Source organism: Lissotriton vulgaris, chromosome 11, assembly GCF_964263255.1.
Source record: "Lissotriton vulgaris chromosome 11, aLisVul1.2, whole genome shotgun sequence".
NCBI lineage: Eukaryota > Metazoa > Chordata > Amphibia > Caudata > Salamandridae > Lissotriton > Lissotriton vulgaris.
The window spans coordinates 323,828,301-323,852,048 of NC_141699.1; positions in this window are offsets into that span (position 1 = coordinate 323,828,301).

Sequence of the window (23,748 nt, forward strand, 5' to 3'; positions counted from 1 at the left end):
TATTATGTCTTTGATTTTTTAGTGCCAGTTTCACTACATCAGGATCGATGAGAATTTAATGCCTGAGCTACCCAAGACCAATCCTTGAATTCTTTCTGACGCTGGAATTCCTGCTTTGTTTTGATACTGCTCAGATCTTGTTCGGGGATTGTTTTATTTCTTGCTCCCATTAGGATTGATTGCGTTTTTTCCTTTGTATTATTGGATTGGGGAAATGTATTACTTAACAGTGGGAAAGGATATTTTATTGGGGTGTGACGCTCTAGAGTTATTCCCCATTCTGAAAAGTAAGTCCTAGTTGAAAAAATAAGATCTGCTATTTCTTTGGATCCCCAGATGGTTCTACTTATTTCCATGTCTGTTTCTTTGTTTCCTTGGATAAATTCTAGGGCTTTTAGGTCGCTTGTTGTTATACCTCTTAATTTTGGTATCACTTCAAATAATCGCAGGATGTTTCCTCTGTTCAGTGTGTCTGTGTTTCCTTTAGTTTGATATTCCGGTTTAAACAACAATGTACATTCTGCTTCCATACTGGCCGATTCGGGTTGTCGGATTTGGTAGACTCTCCTTTTTCCCTCACTTGGGACAAAATCTATATGAGATATGTTATCGTTCTGGCAGACCGTAGTTGTTGGGTCCGGCCGGATGTAATCTACCATAACTGCATCTTTTGTGGGATGCGATTCTTCTCGGTTTATTTGTATGTTGTTTACGTTTTGCCCTAATTTATCAGTAGACTCATTTTCGGGGCTTTCTCTACAGGTTCTTCCTTTATTTCCTACTGTGATGGTCAGATAAATATTAGATTCCCTCACTTGGTCTGCCTCTGTTTTTTGTCTTTGCTCGTGTTCCGTTTTTATGTGGTTAAATGGTGGATTTCCACCATTATGACAACTTGATCCTTTTTGGGCCAGAGTTTCGCAAACCCTTTCTTGCGCGTTATCCTGAATTTTTTGTTGTTCTACTGCTTCTCTACGGTTTGGTTTTAGTGTTTCATTTTTGTCGTTAGTTTTCTTTGAAAATGACTTTTCCTCATCTGTTGGTTTCCCTTCTGTGTTTGATGGTGTTTTGATCTGATCTGAAAGACTTGTTTGTTCTGCTATTTCCTCTGTGTTTTTTGCTTTTTTCCCATCTTCTATGGTGGAGGTATCTATGATCTGATTAATTGGGGCAACTTTTGTCTTTTGTTCGAAAATGGCAAAAAGTTTGTTTACCTGCTTACTTTTAATGGCTTTTTTTCTCGCCTTCCTTGCCCGTTTCCGTTGTCTTTTAGTTAGGGGTTCTGACGTGCCCGACGAACTCATTGTTTTGTTTTCTTCCAGGCTTCTCGTTGGTGGTTCGTTTTTGTCTGAGTCATTTAGAGTTTTTTCTTCTATGAATGTGGTAGATCTCTTTTGATGTGCGAGTTTATTGACCTCTATGGCCTCTGTGTTGAGGTTGTCACTTTTGTTGGATTTCCCACATGTTACCTCTAATATGTCTTTCAAAATGTCTGGGAGGGTTGCTAATTTATCGATTATTTCCTTGCAGACACAATTTTGGTCTGTTAGTTTCTTTTTCCATTGTTTTTCCTCCTCCTTTTCTTTTATGAGGTATAGCGCGATTTTTTCCAGTCTCAAATTTATCCCTGATATGTGGGTTGCAATTAGGTTCATTAAGTCTACCTGCACGTCCAGTTTGTTAGATTGAAAATTCAGTGCACTGGTTGCTTGTTGTAGACTTTTTAGAAGCACATCCCCCCAGAGTGTAGATTTTTCTTCGGTTTGTTCTGACCTTATCCCTGTTGTCCTGTTTAAACTTTCTGATGAAGAAATAGTTATGGGGTGCGCGTCTTTTATTGAGTTTTTACCTGTGTCAGAGATCTGGCTTTTATTTCCTGGCTGTTTGATTGGACTTGATGTAAGGATTATTGGGGAAGATATTAGCTTCATTTTCTGTCCAGTTGCTTTCCTTGTATCCATATTATCATGAAATTCTTGTTTACTTAAATTTTCAAGACTCAGGTGCGTTAAATCGACTTCCTTGTTGATGTTTTCTTCGAGCATTCTCCGCAATTCTGTTTCTTCAAAGATCGAGAATGATTTTGACCACTCTGTTTTTTGTGCGCTTTTCTGTAGATTTGTTTGAGATCCCAAGTTACTCTGCGTGATGTGTGCTATATTATTTTCATCAACCACATCTGGTATGTTGTTTGGTATTGACTTTGTTTTGTTGCATGGTGCGTGAACTTGGGCTGTTGTTTTTATCAGCCAGTTTTTAATTGTCGATTTTTCTTTGAGATTAGGGCTCGTATATTTTTCGGAGTCATTACTCATCTTACGTTTTTTGCGTGTTGTGGTTAGACCAGTTGTTTTGTTTTGGCTTTTTTGAAATTTTACGCCGATGCTGTTATTTGGTGTTATTCCCCCTCGCTCTTTTAAAAACTGGAAATTGTACATCCCATTGTCATCTCCAAATTTGAAAGGTTCCACTGAGGGGGTATGTGCCTGGTCTGAGTGATCATTCCCGGTTTGATCTTTTGGATTGTTCTTATTTCCTTGTTCCTTTTTCCCTTTTACTGCCAACCTTCTTTTGGCTTTCTGTATTCGAGGTTGTCGAATTTTTCCTGACCGCATCTTCGGTGCTTCAAATACCGGAAAGGGGTTTCCTTTCTACTCCTATCCTATGTTATTTTTCCGAGGGCTCCCCTGGCCCGTCTGCCACTTAAGCGACAGCTGCCGTCTAGGGAAAGCACTTTAGAAATATGATCTAGGATTGGATTGGGTTGGATGGGGGGTTCTGTAGGTTGCTTTATTAGCGGGAACGATGAGAGTATGCCCCAGAGATTTCCGGCCGGTCCTTAGCTGCTCCCAACGCCGCTCCTTATAGGCTCGTTCGCCTCATACGCGTCATTGCCTCATATGTCTCAATATGCCTCTTGTAGAGACTTTACTGTTTAGCAAACCCGCGTGGCACCTCCAACTCCAACTCCTTCAGCCACTTCCTACTCCACTCCGTAACCAGGGCCTTGGGGAGCTTTAAAATTATTATTATTATTTTTTTTTTTTTTTACTTCACTTCGCTAGCATAGCTAACATAGCTTTACTCCTCTGCTCCCATACTGCCAAAAGGTCCTCTTTTCTGGCTCCCAAACTCAAGGTCTCAGGAGGTTTCAGAGTGTTCAGAGCGCACAGGGGGCTGCCTGATGCCCAGATTCCCTCTGCCACCCTCTTGGATTAATTAGCTGCTTTAGGTTGTCCTAATTTGTTTTAGATTGTCAGTAAACTGTCAATATGTAGTAAATTGACAATATAATCGTTTTAGAAAAGCTGCAGCAGCATACTCTTACTTTTACTATTCCCACTTAGCAGCCTAATAGCTCCACAAACGCCATGAACACTGCAGATGCCAGCAGTGCTAACTCAATGTTACTTGCCTCTGCTCTTGCTCAGCTCGGCTCACTCCACTTTTAGACCTCTGCTTGCTGCTTGCTGCCGGGTGCTGCTGCTGGACGCCACGCTGTTTTTGGCGGTGCAGCAGTTTGGCCACTCGCCTGTCACTCCGCCTGCCGCTCCACCGGCGTATCTGCCGATTCCTCAGGTGCCCTTCTCAAGCACCACGACCCGTGACCCGTGACCTGCAAACTGGCAGCAGGTCTACAAAAAGAACACACTCGTGCTCGGCAACCAAACACGCCGAACACGCCACTTTCTCCTCTGACGGTGCCGGTGCCGCCGTCGCCGCTGCTCACAGCACTCTCCAAAACTCTCTGATTCCGCTCTCTGATCCGCTGAATCCGCTCTCTGGCACCACCTGCAGGATTCACTGAGGCACTGATAATGTAGGTGGATTTGGAGAAAGCATTCAACTCTGTTAGGTTGGATTTCCTATCTTCTACAATGACCAAAATAGGATTCGGAGACGGGCGGGTAAAATAGGTCAAAATACTATACTCCTACCCCACAGCACAAATTAGGACCAGGGGGGTGATATCGGGACCCTATAACATTTTCAGAGGCACCAGACAGGGATGCCCACTGTCTCCTCTGCTGTTTGCTCTAGCGATTGAACCATTGGTAGAGTTGTTTAGGCAAATAGGAAGGCCGCATGGGATGCTATTGAAGGAACAAGAACATATGATCTCGCTAAATATGGATCATATACTACTATAACTGGGACAAGGGAAAGGAGGTGTGGTGCAGGCACTGGATACCCTGGAAAGATATGCTACACTAGTAAGCCTAAAATTTTACAAAAGAACAACTTATGTTTTTATGGTGACAGAAGTGACCATATGTCTACTTGACCTTCCTGTGGGCTTGTACTGGACCCACTGCTCTTTTAAATACCTAGGGATCCAAGTATTCCACGATTTAGTAGACTTGAAAAAGCGTAATTTAAAGCCAGTACTGTGGTCCTTCCCGGTGACAATTCCTTTCTGGGGCTCAATAAAACTTCCCATGATGGCCAGAATTGCGCTGACTAAAATGATCATGCTCACAAGAATGCTTCACTATTTTGTAGTCAAGTCAAGTCAAAGATAGCTTTATTCGGTATTTGTTAAAAGACCATAAAAGCACATAAAAAATTAGTTTAAAAAGAACATTTCATCCACAAAAACAGTAGTACAATTTGATACAATATTTTACAGGAAAAACATTAAAAAGTTGGGGGACATTAAAAACCATGTTAAAAAACATTGGAGGAATCCTGGATAATTGAAAGTGCTATTGAGTGTGGTAGTGTACAGTCCAATACAATCATACTAGCATTATGCCATTGTACCTCTGCATCTTACTACAAATTTCAAAAATTTAGCAGCTGCGTCCACAGTGAGTTCATCTTGTAACATATATAGTTTGATTAAAGCTGGTTTGTATTGTCTCAGTCCCCACATCTTTAAAAGGGGTAACAGATACCTCTTTCTGCCCCACTCATAGTATTTACAAAAAAAGATGCTGTGGATATTTGACTGAGGAGATACATCATCACATGGACATTTTGTTAATGTGGCAGACCAGTCATTTGGGTGGGAAATGTTATCAGCCTATAAAAACAATCAGTTCTCATCCTTGTTAGTAGCATTCTCGAGTAACTGGCGATTGCCGGGGACAGGTATGGATGTAAACCTGGGCCATGTAGAATGCGACGATGAGAGATGATCGTAGACTTATTTCCATCCAGATACCACCGCCTGTCTTCTAACAGCTCAAGGCAAGTTTCTTTTAAAACTTTTTTCGACATTAGTGCACATGAGCTGGGGGTTGCATAAAGTTCTGGGTGGCCAATAGAATTCTAATTTTTTTTAACATAGTGAAGCCAAATGAACTTCCTAGCCACTGATTGATTCATGCAGTCTTGGATCACATCCCTACTAAAAGCTGTGTCCTCAGAAGACCATATCTTATGCCACAGCATGACAGGTGTTATCTTAATTAGATCTGTAATATGAACTTGGTCTAATTCTTTGTGACATATGGTTGTAGAGATTGATCTTGGGACGGCTAACAAATATCTGAAAAAGGCATTTTCCGCTAATTGAATTTGTGTGCAATCGGCCGTCCCCCGTAAACCAGCCCCATAGGTCGCAGTTGAGACACATTTAGCTGCATAGATCTTAAGCAGAGTGTCTATAGGTTTTCTTTTGGCAAATTGTTTTACTGCGCCAATGGTGCAGGAGAAGGCCAGATTGCGTGTGGCAATGGCTGTGGTCCAGGTTCCTCTATTATTAAAAGTAATACCTAAGTATGAAAAAGTTTTGGTTAAGCCTATCTTTGTCTGATTAACAAAAGTTTTGCAGTCTGTTTTGGAGTTTTTTTTTTAGGTGCAACACATGGTGAAAGTTTTTCCCACGTTTATCTTCAAACCTCTCGAACCCATGAAAGTTGAAAAGCCGGTTAATGCCTTTTGAAAGCCCACCTGGGTTTGTGACATTATTACGGCGTAGTCAGCATATAGCAGTATTGGTACCGACGAGCCTTTTATTTTAGGGTAGTCAACTTCCAAATTAATCAAAAAGTCTGCCACTTCGTTAATGTACAAATTAAAAAGAAAAGGTGCAAGGATGCATCCCTGTCGAATGCCCTTTTCTATGGGGAACTTCTTAGTGCGTTCCCCATTTTTGCCATAGCGGACCGTTGCTCCTGCACCTCTGTAAAGTTCCTTTATAAAATTCAGCACAGGTGGGTCTATCCCCATCTTAGTCAGGGTAAACCATAACACTTTGTGATTCAAGCAATCAAAAGCCAAGCTTAAATCGACAAATGTCATGTATAAATTCCCTTTTTTAACCACCATATATTTGCTAGTTATTAGGGCCAGGTTGAGTCCCTGCTCGACTGTGCCCAGCCCACTCTTAAACCCGTATTGGAATTTGGAGAGAACCCCTTCAGATTTGGCCCAGGATTGTAGTTTGGTAACTAAAACTCTCCCTTCTACTTTCATCAAGGAGTCGAGCAGGGAGATTGGCCTATAACATTTAGGGTCCTGCCTGTCACCTTTTTTAAAAATAGGAATTACGATGGCTTCTTGCCATGTGACAGGAAAGCCTGTTTGACTATAGGCGTTTAAGACATTTGTGAGAAGCGGGGCCCAGAGATCCATATTTTCTTTAAATAAATCAATTGGGATGCCATCTGGGCCTGGGGCTTTGGAATTGGCACTCTCTCGAATGGCCTGCTCAACTTCTGGTAAGGAAAAGGCTATGTTCAAAGGAAATGTATCTATGGTGTGTGATACTTCAAACTGCGGGGCAGTAGCGGTGCGTGATAGTATCTCACGGGAATTTAACACCGATAATTTATCATTTTTGTACAATGCCGTGAAATAACTGACCCACACGTCCTCAGCTATGGCTACCTCCAAAGAATCAGTCTTTCTCTCTACAAAGAACGGGGCGTTAACTTCTCTCCAGAATGAAATATTGTCCCGGAGGGCACTGGCCTTGATTAATGCCTCCCAGGCAAGATTTTTAAGTTCATTCTTCCTATTTTAAAGTGCCTGTTTGTAATCTAGCCTCGCTGCTCTGACTAACTTAATGTCTTTCGGCAGGGTCTTTACAGCCTGCAGGAGAGATGTATGGGCTCTGGAGCAGGCAGAATTGAACCAGCCGTTCGATCTGATCGTTTCACCATCTTTTCGTTTCCTGGTCAGTTTATCATTTATAGTGGCAACTATCTTGTCATAGGCCGCTCTGATCATATGGGAATTGGTATCTTGTTCCAAACACGTCATAAAGTGCTCTTGATCATTCATAATTATCTCCTTTAAGAAATTTTTAGGGTCAACCTTAGCCCACTTGATGGCATAACCATTTCTTCTGGACAGGGAGATTGAGTGACGATATAATTTTTCAGGTAAGCTTGATGCGTGGCTATCGTGGTTGCCCGCATTCAAACTGATACTAATTGGAAATTGGTCACTCATTACTAGGTCTTCAGTTTTAAAGCCCTGTAGAGATCCCTGTCTGTTGTTAGACAGCAACATGAAATCTATGATGGTGCCTGACCCTCGCCCATGGAAATTTGTTTGAAAATCGACCATGGGCTCAAAAAGTTCATTGGCATGGCCTAGTTCCCAATTGTGCATTAATTGATTTAGCATATTGCCAAAAATGGTGTGTTCAAAATGCGTGCTAGTTTCCCCTTTTAGGTTTATTATGCCACAAATGTCCGAGCCACTATGAGAGCATAAATGACAATTGAAGTCTCACACTATGAGGATGCAATCAGCCTCTCCCGTTCCTCTGTTTAAGATGTGGGTTAAGTCTTCTATGAGAGCTTTGGCTTCTTCTTTCAAGATCTTATTACATAAATTAATCAGAAGAAGGCTCGGCCCTTTCCCTTTTACAGAAAAACCCTGCAAGGATTTACACACCCTATTGTTAACCCCCTCATTTTCAAAACTCTTCACTGTCAAATTTGCCAGGTTGGAGACATAAGTACAGAGGCCTCCAGAGCCCCTGCCTCTAATACCCTGAATAGACGGGGTAAAGAGGGTACTAAAACCCTCTATATGAGACTCCTCCTGGTCCCAGCACTCCTGGAGACATATAATGTCGAATTTGTTGGCAAAGGATAGGAATGTTTGGTCTTTCGATTTCTTGGAGAGGCCCGCGATGTTCCACGATGTTAGAGCCACACTGGCTCTCCTCACTGTTTGTGCTGAATCTTTTTTCAGTGAGTATGGGCTTGTATTTATGACCACACTATGCCCTATCAAATCTAAAGTTCCTTTATTTATTTCATCATGGGAGTTAGTATTGTGTACCTCATTGGCAACTATAACATCGTGCCCTTCAAATGTGGAGCCTGTAACTAGTTGATATGAAGGGGACGATACCAGAGTTACTGGTACCCCGGGGAGGTCAGGATTTGTATTTGTCAGGGTTAAGCTGGTGTGACAGGGGGAGAGTTTTATATTGCACGAGTTGGGTGCTCTGCCTGAGGTTGGAGAAGCAGAAAAGATGCTATGATCCTGTTTTACCCTAAATGAATTCCCTAGTGGTCAGTCGACCATATCTAGACATTCATATCTATTGCTCGTTGAAATGCCCCTCCAGCCTTCCAGATTAAACTGTTCTCTTCTAGGAAACCAAGACCGAGGTTCCCATTCTCTAAATCTGTTCCTATTCCTGTTCCAGTGGCCCACTTGGTTCCAAGACCAATCCGGACCCTCCTCCCAGTTTAGGGGTTCTCCATAATCATAGAAGTTCGATGGTGGGTAAAAAAAGGAGAGACAGTGTGCATCAATCCCCCCCTTTTTTTGCCAGGGCAGGCCAAGAGCAAATATAATCAACCGTGACGGGATCGTCACAGTTGACTATAACGCAGTCACCCTGTATGTTTTTTCTTGATTCACCAATCCATGATACACTTCGTACTGAAGAGATTCTACTGGAATTTGGTGGTTGGAGAGGTCTATTTATGCTCAGCCACTGCAACACCTTGTTTCGAATGGCCCAGGAAGGTTCGTTCGTGTTTTCCGACAGCTCTGGGACCCCAGTAAGGATGACAGTATATGGGGTCGCCTCAGGTGGAAGATGTGTCGGACGCCTGAACCTTACTCCCTTCTTTTCATCACCCAGAGGCTGCGAAGCCGACCCTTTAGGAGGTATGAGTGGTGTAGGTATCGACTTGGCTGTCTGAGTTGGACCTTTTGATGGACCAGAGGTGGCCTTGGAGATATCTTGAGTTGTATTGGGCTTTGCCTTCCCGGCTCCTAAAGTGGTGTGGGTGGTGTCTTGTGTTATTTTCCGTTCAGGTTGCACATCTGCAGCTTTTACAGCTTGTATAGATTTTGTACAGGAGGCAGGTTGAGCTAATTGGACTGGTGTACTAATGACTTTGGGTTTCCCCCCCCTGCATATGATGGGCCTAAGGTTTCCTGGGTAAAAGGTAGTATGTTTAACTTCGCTAATTGCTTTTCAATGTTCATTAGGCTACGTTCTACTGGGTGTAGATGATGTTTAAGAAGCTCCCCCACGCTTTTTAGTAGTTGGGCGTCAGATGCACATGTATTGCAAGTGCCCCCCACCGCCCCCATGCTGTTTAGATTCTCAGGAATTCCTGGGATATTAATCACGGGGGTATTACTAACATTTTGAGGACACTGGATGGAGTTATTTGTGCCTGATGTATGGATGTTTGAAGAAGATATAGATTGGTTTGAGATAAAGTTGGTAATTTTTTTCTTCGCCCGTTTTGCTATGGCACCCTCCCTCCTCCCCTTAGCATTTTTTTCCGGTGATTCTGTGTGGGTTTGACATTGATGTAAGTCGGGTGTTTTTTCTAAGTCATCGGTTAAATGCGAGTCGAGGGACAGCTGGGTGGCAGAGAGATTCACCGTACTAGGAACAGTGTGGATCTCTGCTATGGTTTTAGGTGGCAGTAAAAAGGGGGGAAACGACCCTGACTGAGTTGGGGTTAGGGCAGAGGCAAGAGGGCCCATGGAGGACCTTCTCGCTATTGCCAGCTCTTGTGATACCCTACGCTCCAGCATAATTATACTCTGGTCTATCACCTCGTTTGTCCTAGTGATAAAAAGATCTATAGGGCCTGCTATCTGTGCGGCATTCTGCGCCGTTTTGCTTCTAGTCCCTCTTGTCATAGCCAAACACAGATGATGACGAAAGAAGGTGTTTTGTCGTAAGTGACGAGGTAGAAGGAATGTCAATACTTTCAGACAGGAGTGAACGATCACGAAAACAAAATGCAAATAATGTGGCCCAGTCCAGTCTTACCCGGTCTTTAACGGGCTTAAACGGGCCCGCCCTTGGCCCGGGCTTTGCCCGGCGTCCCCCTTGCGTCCCGCGAGACGGGGGTGACGTCTGTTTTAAGCGCCTCCTGGCGCGCAGAGCTTTCCCTGGATGCCGCTAGGGCTGCTGGGGCTTGTAGTTCTTGAGCCCCGCCCACACTCCACTCGGCGGCCTTACTCCGCGATTATACCAGGAGATAGGCGGCGGGAGGCGGGCAGGCAGGAACCCCAAACACTGTTTTCCGTCGCGTTGGAACGATCAGGCAGGCAAGAAGCAGTAAAGTTGATTGCTGGACAGAAACCCCCGCTCGACCGGGGTGACGTCTGTTTTAAGTGCCTCCTGGCGCGCAGAGCTTTCCCTGGATGCCGCTAGGGCTGCTGGGGCTTGTAGTTTTTGAGCCCCGCCCACACTCCACTCGGCGGCCTTACTCCGCGATTATACCAGGAGATAGGCGGCGGGAGGCGGGCAGGCAGGCAGGAACCCCAAACACTGTTTCCGTCGCGTTGGAACGATCAGGCAGGCAAGAAGCAGTAAAGTTGATTGCTGGACAGAAACCCCCGCTCGACCGGGGTGACGTCTGTTTTAAGCGCCTCCTGGCGCGCAGAGCTTTCCCTGGATGCCGCTAGGGCTGCTGGGGCTTGTAGTTTTTGAGCCCCGCCCACACTCCACTCGGCGGCCTTACTCCGCGATTATACCAGGAGATAGGCGGCGGGAGGCGGGCAGGCAGGCAGGAACCCCACACACTGTTTTCCGTCGCGTTGGAACGATCAGGCAGGCAAGAAGCAGTAAAGTTGATTGCTGGATAAAAACCCCTATTGCTGGATAAAAACCATTTTGTAAACCTACCGGTGCCAATTCTACCCTCGTTGTTTGTGGGGTTAAACAGAATGATATGTGATCTGATATGGGACGGAGGAAGTAATAGGGTCTCGTTGGCCATTTTGCAGCGAATCCCAGAGGAGGAAGGCCTGGGGGTCCCTGATTTTGAACTATACTATCTGGAAGCACAGCTGCAATGGTTGGCCCAATGGGTGGACGGACAAGACCTTGCCCTTCTGACTGTTATGAGGGACACGACCACCCAGAGGCACCTCGTAGCTAAGGTCATACACCCTGCCATGGAGGTTCCTCATCCCGGAGTGCTCCTAAAAGGAGCGCTTTACTGTTGGAAAAGGTGCCAAAGATGCACAGTCTGTAACCCCCAAACTTGCCTTTGGTTGGACTGCCAAGTGGGACATAACCCATTCCTTTCCCAGCGACACAGCTGACCAGTTGGACTGAGCTCAGGGTCGAAACAGTGGGGGATCTATACCTAAATTATGAATTAATCCCACTTGAAGAATTTATGACCCAGAACGACTTGCCATATGGCCAATATCTCAATTACCATGGTGGTGAAAACATTTAGGAGTTATGGGGAATGGCCCACTGAGAACCGCAAACACATGACACACTACACATACTGATTATGTTGGGATCCTCGAGACACCTACTAAAATGGCACTACAGATCCCTGATACGGATGGTGAGAACATCATTGGAGCAGGTTAGGAATAAGTGGAATGAAGAAGTGGGGAGGTGTCTAGAAAATAAGAATGGACAAAGATTCTTCAGAGCACAAAGAAAATCTCTAGAAATGCTGCACTGAAACATATTCAATTTACGTATGTACACATGGTTTACCTCAGTCCCCACCGGCTGAATGTCCCAGTTGTGGACAACAAGATGTGGGTTTTATACATATGACATGGGTTTTTAAGATGTTATGAGAATATTAGGATGCAGTACTAACTCAAAAAAATGTGGTACTGGCCACGAACCTGCCAAGCACAGTAGAGGTGTCTTCTGAGACTACTCCCAAGTCCAAAGACTAAAAAGCTGAGGTTTGTGGACCTGGTACTGGTTTTAGCACACAGATGGGTGGTTATAGCCTGCAAGGCCGCGAAGGGCCCACAGTGGTACAGAGGGAACAAGGTGTAGATTTGCTGGGCAATTACATAGGAAAGGGTCAGACAACGAGAAGAACAAAGAGGTCTCTGTAGACACCCCGTAGCACTCTTATGGACAGAGATAATGAGGGCTTGGTATTCCAGGGCAATGGACTGTCAAGGAGAGGAGGAGAATATGAAAGGGAATATAGAACAAGACAACGACTTAACCACGGAAATATGAGTAAACATAGATAGTGGTGGACCAACTAAGGAAATAGTGTATCCGTCCACAGGGTAAACATCCTCCCAGACCCACCAATAAACTCTCCCCAAATGATAATGATGAAAATAGACCAAAGCACTACAGCACAGCACACAGTTTGTTTCCCAGTTAAAGGGATACATTGATTTCTATAGCAAACAGGTGATCCTTAGTGAACGATAGACGTTAACTCCCCTGAGTACACAATATGGCGACATAGATCAGGGGGAACAGATGACGAAGTAAAGAGAAAACTAGGAGGGGATTAGACACTAAAGTTGAGTGTTGACGGAAAGTGATGAGTCCTGAATGTTTAACATGCACACTGCAATTGCAAACCTAAGACTCTGTACAAAGATATATCCTGGGAGAATAAAAATATGTACGGAATGCAATGTATCTGATCATATGTACAACTGTAAACATATAAATGCTAATAAAAATATTTTTTTTAAAAACTTTTGGACTGCTTCCTTGTTGCGCTTCGAAATACAAAAAAATCATCAATGTACCTGACCCAGAGGACATTGTGATCGTCAAATTGATGGATGTTGCTGACCAACTGTTTTTCCACCCAGCCCAGGTACAATCCCACTCAGCTGAAGGTGAAACAAGTGCCCAACGCAGTCCCATGGGTTTGATGGTAAATCTATCTATCATAGATTAACGAATTGTTAGTCAAACACACCTACATCATGTCTAGCAATATCTCTGTATGTAGCAGGTAGTTTAGTGACTGTGCCCTGAGGAAATTTCTGCTTATCTGAAACCCCAGATTATGGGTTATGCATGTGTAAAGAGTATCAACATCTAAACTCGTGAGCAGAAAAATGTCCTCCCATGTGATGTCATCAATAAGACTTAAAAAGTCCTCAATGTCCCTAATATGTGATGAAAGGGCTTCATTAAAGGGAGGTAAAAAGCATATGCACATATCTAGAGAGGCTCTCCAATAAACTGCCCCTCAAAGCAAAAAAAAGATCTCTCCAGAGGATTAGTCAAGTTTTAATGTAATTTGGACAGGAAGTACAGTGCTGGGATTTTGGAGAACTCATGTCTTAGGAATTGTACTCCTCCCTTTCTAGTAGATATTGGTCTATCTAATCAATATGTTTTTATTGTCACTCTTGTCTGCTTTTATCATCATCTCCTTACCGGAGGTCTCATAATTGGCTCCATCCTGCAACTGTCAATAGCCATCCTTTTGGTCCTTCTCTAATGGCAGGATCACCACATTGCCTTCTTTGTCAGATTTTTTTATAACAATTTGGTAATTCCCTTGTAGTTCCCTGATTGCCTCTCATTGTCTAGTTTTCTCATATAGTTTCCTCTCATCATTAGGAACTGTGCGTTTCTGGATAATATAAACTTAGGATGGCACCAGACTGAGTCCATGCAGCCCCTTAGGATATATTGTCCCTTGGAGCAGCTAGCGCGCAGTGCCACTGTTAGCCCCCCTTGACCTAAACTGGGTGTTAGCAGTTCTGGTAACCACTGGAAACGACAACTCTGTTCCCTCAGGAACTGTGGTGACAGACTTCAAACTTTCACTCAGTTACTCATTCTTTCTTTTGCTCAAAGAAATAGACAAAAATGCACTGAGGGGCATTTTCAATATTTATTGACAGAAGCAAATACAAGTTACAATGAGTGTCAACACAGAAAGTAAAACAAAGAGCTCCACCATTTTGTTGAGACAAGTTATATATGCATACATATAAGAGATTGTGACAATCGAGCATACCCCAACAATGCCAACCCTAACCTGTATGTATAGGGTGGGAATATATGGTTTGCCAAGAAACCCTCCGCCTGGATGATCCAAACCCTTTATCTGGTAGGTAAGTGTATGTGACCTCCTCTTGGCCATGAACTGCACATCCCTCACAGAGATGTCAGTCATCTGCATTCAGGGACCCCTTGGGATCAGCAGAAGTGTCTCCTCTGATTATTTTAGGAAACAAAGGGAAGCATCCTTTACAAGTCAGGCATTATAATGCAATGCTTTTACAACGTGGCCAATACAATGCAGGATCCATTACAACGCGTATCACTCAGTGACCAGCACCCTCCCTGAGGCAAGCACCTAGTGCTGTTAGTATAGTAATGGTCATTGTTATGGAATATGTGTTGTAATGTCTTGCATTGTAATGTCATACGCTGCTATGGAAGCTGTGTTGTACTGACCATGCTGCAAAGGTATGCGTTGTAATAGTTGCGCTGCAATGTCATACATTCGGAAACAAAAGGCTATATATAGAAAATGTAATTCTTGCCTCGCCTCAAAATTGTAATCGGATAGCCAATGTTTGTGTTCTACTGATAGCTGTGTTGCCATATAGATTTAATATTAAAACACATTTGTATTACGCAGGTGATAGGCCTTGCACCACATGCCAAGGCAGTGTGATAGGTTTCTCACGAAGGGTTCTGTGTCACCAAGGTCTGACTTTCTGTGAAACCGAATCAAAGCATCACAAATGCATAATGTGTGTCAAACCTTAATGAGGTAAAGAGAAGGCTACTTAATGAAGAAGGATTCTTGTATATGCAAGAATTAGACAAACTTCCTACTTGGCCTAACTTGGGCACATCACACCCACTTCTTGTACATATGTCAGTGAAAAGATACTAAAAGCAAGGGAATCGCACATTAGCATAAAAGAAAATACTAAAAACTGTGTATAGTATAGTATAACTTTTCTAACTGCAGGACTGGATCCTAGATTCAGTCATGAGACAGGTACTGTAAACAGTTGAACAAAATCGTTCAAGTCACAGTAATGATTTTTTTGTAATATTTTGGTATTTTAAAAGCTGACACAAGAAATTTCACAGAAAAACAGTCAATGATTTCATTTGGAAGAAATTCACTCACCAGGTAAGTGGGGTTATGGTTACTACTTCGAACTCAGGGATGGATCCTAGATTCAGCACTGGTACACCACCTGTAAACAGTTGAAGGATTGTGTTTTTGTTATACAGGCGATTTTTAACAAATATTTGTAAGTTTGCAAAATCGACACTTAGAAACTTTTTCAGCAAAAACCAGGCAATGTTATCCTATGGAAGGAAATTCAGATTGCAGGTAAAGTATGCTTGCTTTACTCTTGTAATACAGTGCTGGGCTCCTAGGTCCAACACCGGGACATCTATCTTAAACAGGTAAGTAATTATTTTTTTGTAGTTTGTATGATTTTTAAGGAATATTTGTGATTTACAAAAATCGACAGAAGAAATTTCACAGAAAAACAGTCAATGATTTCCTGTGGTAGAAAATTGAGTTAGCGGTAAGTACAGTTGTAATTACTTTTCAGGGTAAGTGCTGGGCACCAGGATGCAGCACTGAGATCTCTCCTGATAGCAGGTGAGTAAATCAGAATTTGTGGTTCGGCTGATTTTAGGCAAATATTTTAAAGTTTCAAAACTCAAAAGAATTTTACAGTGAAACAAGTCCATATTACACTATGGAAGAAAAGTGAGTTATCGGCTTTAGGGTAAGTGCTCAACTGGTAAAGTTAAGGCTCTGGGCATAGACTCAGGGGTCTCCCAGGGTCTGGTAGGTACAGTTGGTACAACCTCAGCGGCACAGGGGCAGCCGGGTGCAGAGGTAGTTAGGCCCAATGTTATCCTATGGAAGGCAGGGACCCTTGGTTGGTGACTGCTGGCTAGCAGGCCATGCGGCTGTGGGAGCTGGGCTCCTGTTCACTTACTCAGGGTAAGTGGGGAAGTGAGATAGGATAGAGGTTGCAATCCCAGGGGCCCTCGGGCGGCTGGGTGCCGGTTGCTTTTGAGCCATCAGGCGCTCAATGTTATTCAATGGTGATCTTTGAAAGTGAGCAAAGGCTGTAGGCTTGGGGACAGAGATCCTTCAGGTGCGACCACCACTTCGAGAGGTGAGTTGGGAAGCTGGAGGAGGGGTGGACACCCAGGAGTTGGGCACAGGAGGCCGCGGGGTGCCGGGTGCAGGGGTGTCTTTTGGCGTCTGGATATATTACACTCAGTTAGTCGCGGTAGAGGGGTTCCTGGTTCTGAGGCTGCGTGCGTCGTCTGGTTCATCGAGGGGGGTCTTTGGACACTGGACTTTGGGTGCCAGTCACCGGGGAGACGTCCTTAAGGTCTTGATTCACTCCAGCACAGGCAATGCTTGTTGATGCAGAGTGTGCAGGCTTTGTGGTTCCGGGCTGATGCCAGCGCTTGTTACTTGCTATGAGCAGTACCACTGCTCGTGGTAGACCCAGGTCGTCAAAGTCACAAGGCAGTCAGGTCCTCTGGGGTTTTTGAGGTTGCTGACCACTGGAGAGACTGGGGTTTAGCAGGAGCAGGTTTGAGGTTCGACCCCGGTAGGGCTGGGGTAAAATCAGTTGGTGTCTTCATCTTTTTAGCAGCTGCACAGCAGGTCTTCTTGTTCCTTGTTCTTCTTTCTTGTTTCGGAATATGGATATGAGTAAGGAAGGTTCAGGGTGCCACTAAATACTAAATTTAGGAGTGTTACAGGTAGGGTGAGGGCAGGGACCAATAGGTCCCTATCCTGGGGTGGGATACCCCCTAACCTGCTCCTCTCTTGTGGGAGGGGGCAGGAGCCTAGCTGTGAGTGGGTAGGGCTCACCATCCTCAAGATAGCGGTAGCCCAGAGTTGTGCTTCACCTCGCCTCTCCCACCTGAGGGGAGGAGTTGGCACAGGCTGGCACACCCCCTTTCCTGATGTCGGGTTTCCCGCCTGTCTTCCCACTAGAGTAGGGGTCAGAACTAGGGGTGGGTGGAATTTGCGAATTTCACTTTCCCAAACTATCGCGAAAATGTCAAAGATTTCCACGATCACGCGGAAATATCGTGACGACGCAGACGTTTTTTGCCCCGCCCGTTCGCGATATTTTCTGCGTGATCACGGCTCGCCGACCTACCCATGCGGTGGCTCGAGGACGTGGCCAACTTGTTTTCACTTGTCCCGCCCACCCGCGATCCCTACTTCCTGTTCCGGGTCGCGCAATGCATGCTCGCGCCCGTTCGTTGTGCCTATTTCCTGTTCAGGAAAGCTTTTACTTGTTCGTGCCGCTTTTTGCGTGCTTGGGGAGAAAATATCACGCGAACTTGCGCACGTGGTCGCAATGGGCGCGGCCATCTTGTTTTTTGAATCCTTCCTGTATCTTTGCAATCCTTTGTTTCCAGCCACTTTTTTTGAAACTTTTTTATTTATTATCTCTCTAACTATTTTCTGCTTCTATATTTGTGGTTTTTGTCTACTCTTTTTGAGTTTAATAGCTACTTTTTCACTCTTTTTTTATTCACTGCTATTTCCTTTACTTACTTTTTTAATTGTATTACCTTTTCTTTCCCGCCCCATCTCTCTCTCCCCAGAACCATGCCAAAGGGTAGGGCTCGCCCAGCTAGAGCCGCGAGAACCTTCCTTGCGGAAGGCGGCACCCACATTCCCACAAGGGGTGCAGGCACGGGCCTTATTTGGGGAGGTGGAGTAGGCTGCATTTATCTTGTTCAGCGTCACCTCCCCTTTACCCTCGCAGCAGGTGGCAGTCCTGGGTCCGGGTACGGGCTCCGGGAGTGTCGACAGCGCAGGGGGAAGGTGCGAAGGGCAGTGTTCCGCTGCTCTGGGGTTCGACGCACCCAGGCGCAGTTGACACTCTGGTGGTCCGACATCCTGGACCGTGAGCAGGACCTGCTGGACCTGCTAGGAGTAGAGGTCCCGGGTCTTGGTGAGTAACAAATTAATTATTACTTAATTTGTGTCGGTTCTTCTGCTCTGTGTTATATTTTGCAAATATCTTTTTTTCTTCCAACCAGCTAGAATGTTGCTGCTTACATTCCAGGTTAATTAGGTTTACAAGTCTTCTGTGATTGTTATGACACAGGTGGTCCTCTGCGCTACTACTAATCTTACTTGTTTCCAACTTTGCGTTTGTGCTCGCTTAGCGTGATTATGTAAGAGTTTATTTTAGAGAAATTAAGTTACGTAATGCTATAGTTACTCTAGTCCTTACTTTGTCCTGTCACTAAGAGATAGGGGCGATTGATACTTATGTTTAGTTACTTTGTATGAGTTTGTAATTTTTTTAGTGGTATGAGTGATATCCCCTCAGTTACGTCACGTGGTGCTGGTACCCAGAACCTTTTCTAGTTTGTTCAATGAGTGGTGGAAATAGGCTTAGCACTAGCAGAACATCAGCATCAATCAATCAACCCAAAATGTGGTGTATACAAAAAATGTGTCATGTGTCCTCCATTTGACCATATGCATTGTTGAGGACTAAAAGAAGTGGAAATGTATACTTAATGTACAATTGGCATGCCTGGAATAGGTGGGCTAGGTCGGGTGGTACATCATACTTATGCTTAGTTAGTATTCTGGAATCAGAATGGAAGACTGGATTAAAGTTGATAAATAGTTAGTAGTCGATCTGCGAATCCCCCAATACCATTTGTTGACCAGATGAGATCGGTCAATTTAGTTATTGCAATTGTTGTTTACATAAGTGTTTTTTGATCGTTCTTTAAAAATATTTAATTTGTTTGACACCATTTATCAATGTTTGTCTTTTTCTTATATCTTTCCTGTTCAGCACCCAGGGGCAGGCAGACACAGACAGGGAGTGGGACTCAGTCGGTGGGAAAACCACAAAACCAGGACGACACCAACGAGGGCTCCTCCTCTGGCCCTCGTAAGTCTTCTTGTTTTTAATAATGATTCTTATTCCATAACTTTTACCGCACCATATTTTTCCCCAGCTATTGTTTCAGTTTCCTAATGCTAGTTTTTACAAACAATTATTCTTCGTTCTGTACTGTTTTGAAAATCTTGTTATCCCTGCCTCTGCTATAATGACTCTCTGTGCTACTACTACTATTAGTCTGACTGTACTGTAGTAGCTAAAATTGCCAGAGGGCCACTCTTTATTTAAAAGGTTGTAAATAAAACTCAGATTCACCAGTTGCTCTAGCAATTGAGTCCAGTCATTTGTTGTTGTTGTAGGAATTTTGCACATACAAACCTTTGCACAAGAAAATAGGATGTTGTTGATGGTAGGTTGGACCTTCCTCACACACCTCAATCAGAAGTTCAGAACCCACCACAATCCCCTGCCCAACTAGTTATAGTAGTGTCTTGTCATAACTATTAGCTCTCTGAACCCTCTCCCCAAGATACCTAACAAGTAGACAGCCCAGAACATAACACAGCCAACCTCTCAGTTGCGGAAGCAATGCACATGCTTCCTTTAATTTTCTCACTCATGTAAGTCCACACCAAATACCACCAAGTGCATGTAAGTTCAAAATGTTTATTGACAAGCTCTGTACATTAACATAAACATTGTTAAACTTACCTACAGTTGTTAATTAAATCATGGTAACTGAACAGTGGTGGAAGCACCACCACCCCCTAAGTAGGAATTTAGTTTATATAAATTTATAACTCAAGATCTCTGAGTGAAGGGACCCTTCACCTTAGAAGAACCTAGTACTGGTAGTTGTTGCATCATAAGCTCTGCAAAGCTCTGGTTCGTAGAAGGGAATCTTCCATCTGTAATGCGAAAAATGAAATGGTGCACGTTAGTATATTGCAAGCATTTCTCAGCCGTGCCAAAAAGTCTAGCATTTATGGATAAGCAACATCGACCAACAGTACACCAGAACTTCATAAAAAAGTGACTTGTTAATGTTTTGGTTGACCGCTTGTACGTAGCGCCTAAACAGTAGCAGTGTGAGGTCATGTGGGCTCAATGGTGTCTTATACAACAAGCTGCAGTATCGTCACATGTGCAAAAATAAAAGACACAAAGGTAAAATGGTTGCAAGGCTCGGGCTAACTAAGCAAAGGCTAGAATGAATCTAGGGACCATATATATCTACTAGTGTCTACTCGGCTACTACCTGATTTGTACTAGTGATGTATGTTATATGCTATTAACTAATTTTTCAATCTTGCTACTGACCAATAGGGGGAGGTGTATATGATGTATATGACACCTAAAAAATGTGTAAGGTTTTCTAGGCGCACTACCCACAACCACCATTGCCGGGGCCAGCCAAGGCGACACGGAGGGAGAGGATGCGGCAGTTGCTGAGGGTACCGATGGAGTGGTAGGGGGAGTGCCAGCACCAGTGAGACAGTCAGTCGCCTTTGAGAGACTATTCGAGGAGTAGTAGAATGAAGTACAGTACAGAACTTGCCGAGCAACAATAATATGCTAAATATTTTACAACAAAACCTAATGGTGGTGGGGATAGCCTACTAGACAGAGTTCCAAAAACTGTAGTTGTGTCGAGCCACTTGACTAGGCCTACAGCGTAACAGTGCTGTGTATGAGGAATGCCAACAAATCCAATCAATGCTGAGGTATATGTTCCTTTGTTCAATAAAAATCACCTCTAAAATATATTGCTCATGTGTGGGCAAGCAGAAGAAGATCATCGCTCTGCCTTTAAATTGAAGTACTGTTGCTTTCGCCACATCCGCCCCAGCAAGCGTGTGATTAATTATTGGTGTACATTTAATTTAGTCACACCTCAATAAGTCACATAGCCCGGGGGCAGAGGGTTAGGGTTTGTTGAATGGATGGGAAGGGGGTTTGGAGAAGGTTTGATATTGAAAAACAGTATGCTTGGACAAACAACAATCTTTGAAGACTACCATAGCAATATCAATATGTTAAGGGAGAAAAAGGAAATGCATGCAGGATGATGATTGATAAGGAGACCCGGATTACATACACTTCTTCTTCTGTTGTTCCAGGCCTAATACTTTTACAGATAGCAAATAGATTTTTTAAATATTGGTAGGGATGAATCATAAACAGAGAGCAATCCTAATGATAATAACAACAAGAAGAAGAACACACTGCTGTATTGATTGTAGGCAAAAAAATGAATCAAATTATTTAACCCCTTCGACGCTCGTGACAAAATGGTTCCGTCACGAGCGGAAAAAGGAAGTGCCATTGGTTAATGGCACTTCCTTTTTCTGTTCCTTCTTCTCACCAGCAACTTTCTTGGTACTGGACCTGGTACCTTTCTTTAGGACCATCTTCTTCAGATGTCAGGCAGGACGCAGATGCACAACAAGTTGTGTTCACACATGGAAGTGATGCGCAACAGGACTTCTGTCTGGCTGGCAGTACAACGGGCGATGATGATGACACCTCCTTCTCTGGCTTTTTGTGTGCCTAAAAGCAAATAAGCCAGGAGAAGAACATCAGTGAAATGCTGCATTTGTTGTTGTGTGGTTCAGTTACTTACTACTGTACAAAAGATATAGTCTAGCAATTTCTGAGACTTTGTCAACACGGGCTATGCTATAAACTGTTTATACACACACTACACTCTCAGGAAGGATAGGAAAGAGAATAAGAACCACCAAATAAAAAACTGCATCATTCATGGAGCTGCTGCTGGCAAAGGGGGTGGATGGATGGAAGCAGTAGGGCAATAGGAAAACCATGAAGGCCTATATGCCAAACGCAGGACACTACTAACTTCCAACACAAAGAAAGGCCACCAGCCACATGGCCAGGCCCAACAACATCAAAAAGCCCACCCCAAAAAACACACTTCCCACCTCAATCCAGTGCCATCCATACCCTAAATGATGTCTGAATTCAACAGACCACACACAGAAACATTTGATTAATAAAGCTGGAGCTACCTACTCTGAGCCTACTGGATGAAAGCAGGCCTGCTGGCAGACAAGGCCAGACAAGCTTGCAAGCCTAATTTCAAAATGGCCACCAGCCACATGGCCAGGCCCAACAACACCAGAAAGCCCACCCCAAAAAAACACACTTCCCAACTCAATCCATGCCCTAAATGATGTCTAAATTCAACAGACCACTCACAGAAACACTTGATTAATAAAGCTGTGGCTGCCTGCTCTGAGCCTACTGGATGAAAGCAGGCCTGTTGGCAGACAAGGCCAGACAAGTTCGCAGACCTAGGCTTCAAAATGGCCACCATCCACATGGCTAGGCGCAACAACATCAGAAATCCCACCACCAAAAACACACTTCCCAACTCAATCCAATGCCATCCATGCTCTAAATGAGGTCTAAATTCAACAGACCACACACAGAAACAATTGATTAATAAAACTGTGGCTACCTGCTCTGAGCCTACTGGATAAAAGCAGACCTGTTGGCAGACAAGGCCAGACAAGCTTGCAGGCCTAGGCTTCAAAATGACCACCAGCCACATGGCCATGCCCAACAACATTAGAAAGCCCATCCCAAAAAAACACACTTCCCAACTCAATCCAGTGACATCCATTCCCTAAATGATGTCTAAATTCAACAGACCACACACAGAAACAATTGATTAATTAAGGTGTGGCTACCTGCTCTGAGCCTACTGGATGAAAGCAGGCCTGTTGGCAGACAAGGCCAGACAATCTTGCAGGCCTAGGATTCGAAATGGCCATCAGCCACATGGCTAGGCCCAACAACATCAGAAAGCCCACCCCAAAAAAACACACTTCCCACCTCAATCCAGTGCCATCCATGCCCTAAATGATGTATACATTCAGCAGACCACACACAGAAACACTTGATTAATAAAGCTGTGGCTACCTGCTCTGAGCCTACTGGATGAAAGCAGGCCTGTTGGCAGACAAGGCCAGACAAGCTTGCAGGCCTAGGCTTCTAAATGGCCACCAGCCACAAGGCCAGGCCCAACAACAGAAAGTTCATCCGAAATAAAATACAATCCCCATCTCAATCCTATGCCATCCATGCCCTAAATCATGCTTGAAAATGAAACATTCAAAAAACACCAAAGGAACAGTTGCTTCATTATGCACACACCCATGAGGCCATGACTAGCTCTGGCCTACTACGGACTACTACTACCCACAACATTTAAAAGAAGAGGAATTATAGTTACCAAAATTAAATTGTAGTTGCAACAACTGCAATGCCCCCTATCAAACAGACACAACAACCTTACTTGTAAAATATATAGTTAAAAAATCCTCAAATCCAATTGCAATGATGCAGCAGACAAAAAGAGTGATCTTTCCAGCTCAAAATCCAAAGGCAGAATGACCAGGAGATTGACAAAGCACTGGGAGGAGCCTGCTGGACAGGAACAGGAAGTTGGAGATTCTGTGGCACGTCCTCCCTCTCCCCACCTTTTTTAACAATGGACTCCTTGCACAAAAAAGATCACCGAATGTCAATCTGAGGAGTTTTTTTCATCCAAATCATCATTTCCAGAAGGTTTCATGCTGCTAGAGCTGATATTCTTCTCCAAATTAAAAATTTCACATGTTCGAGTTCTCGAGCTTCACATTACTCCCGCCGCTGCGTCCAAATTGACTT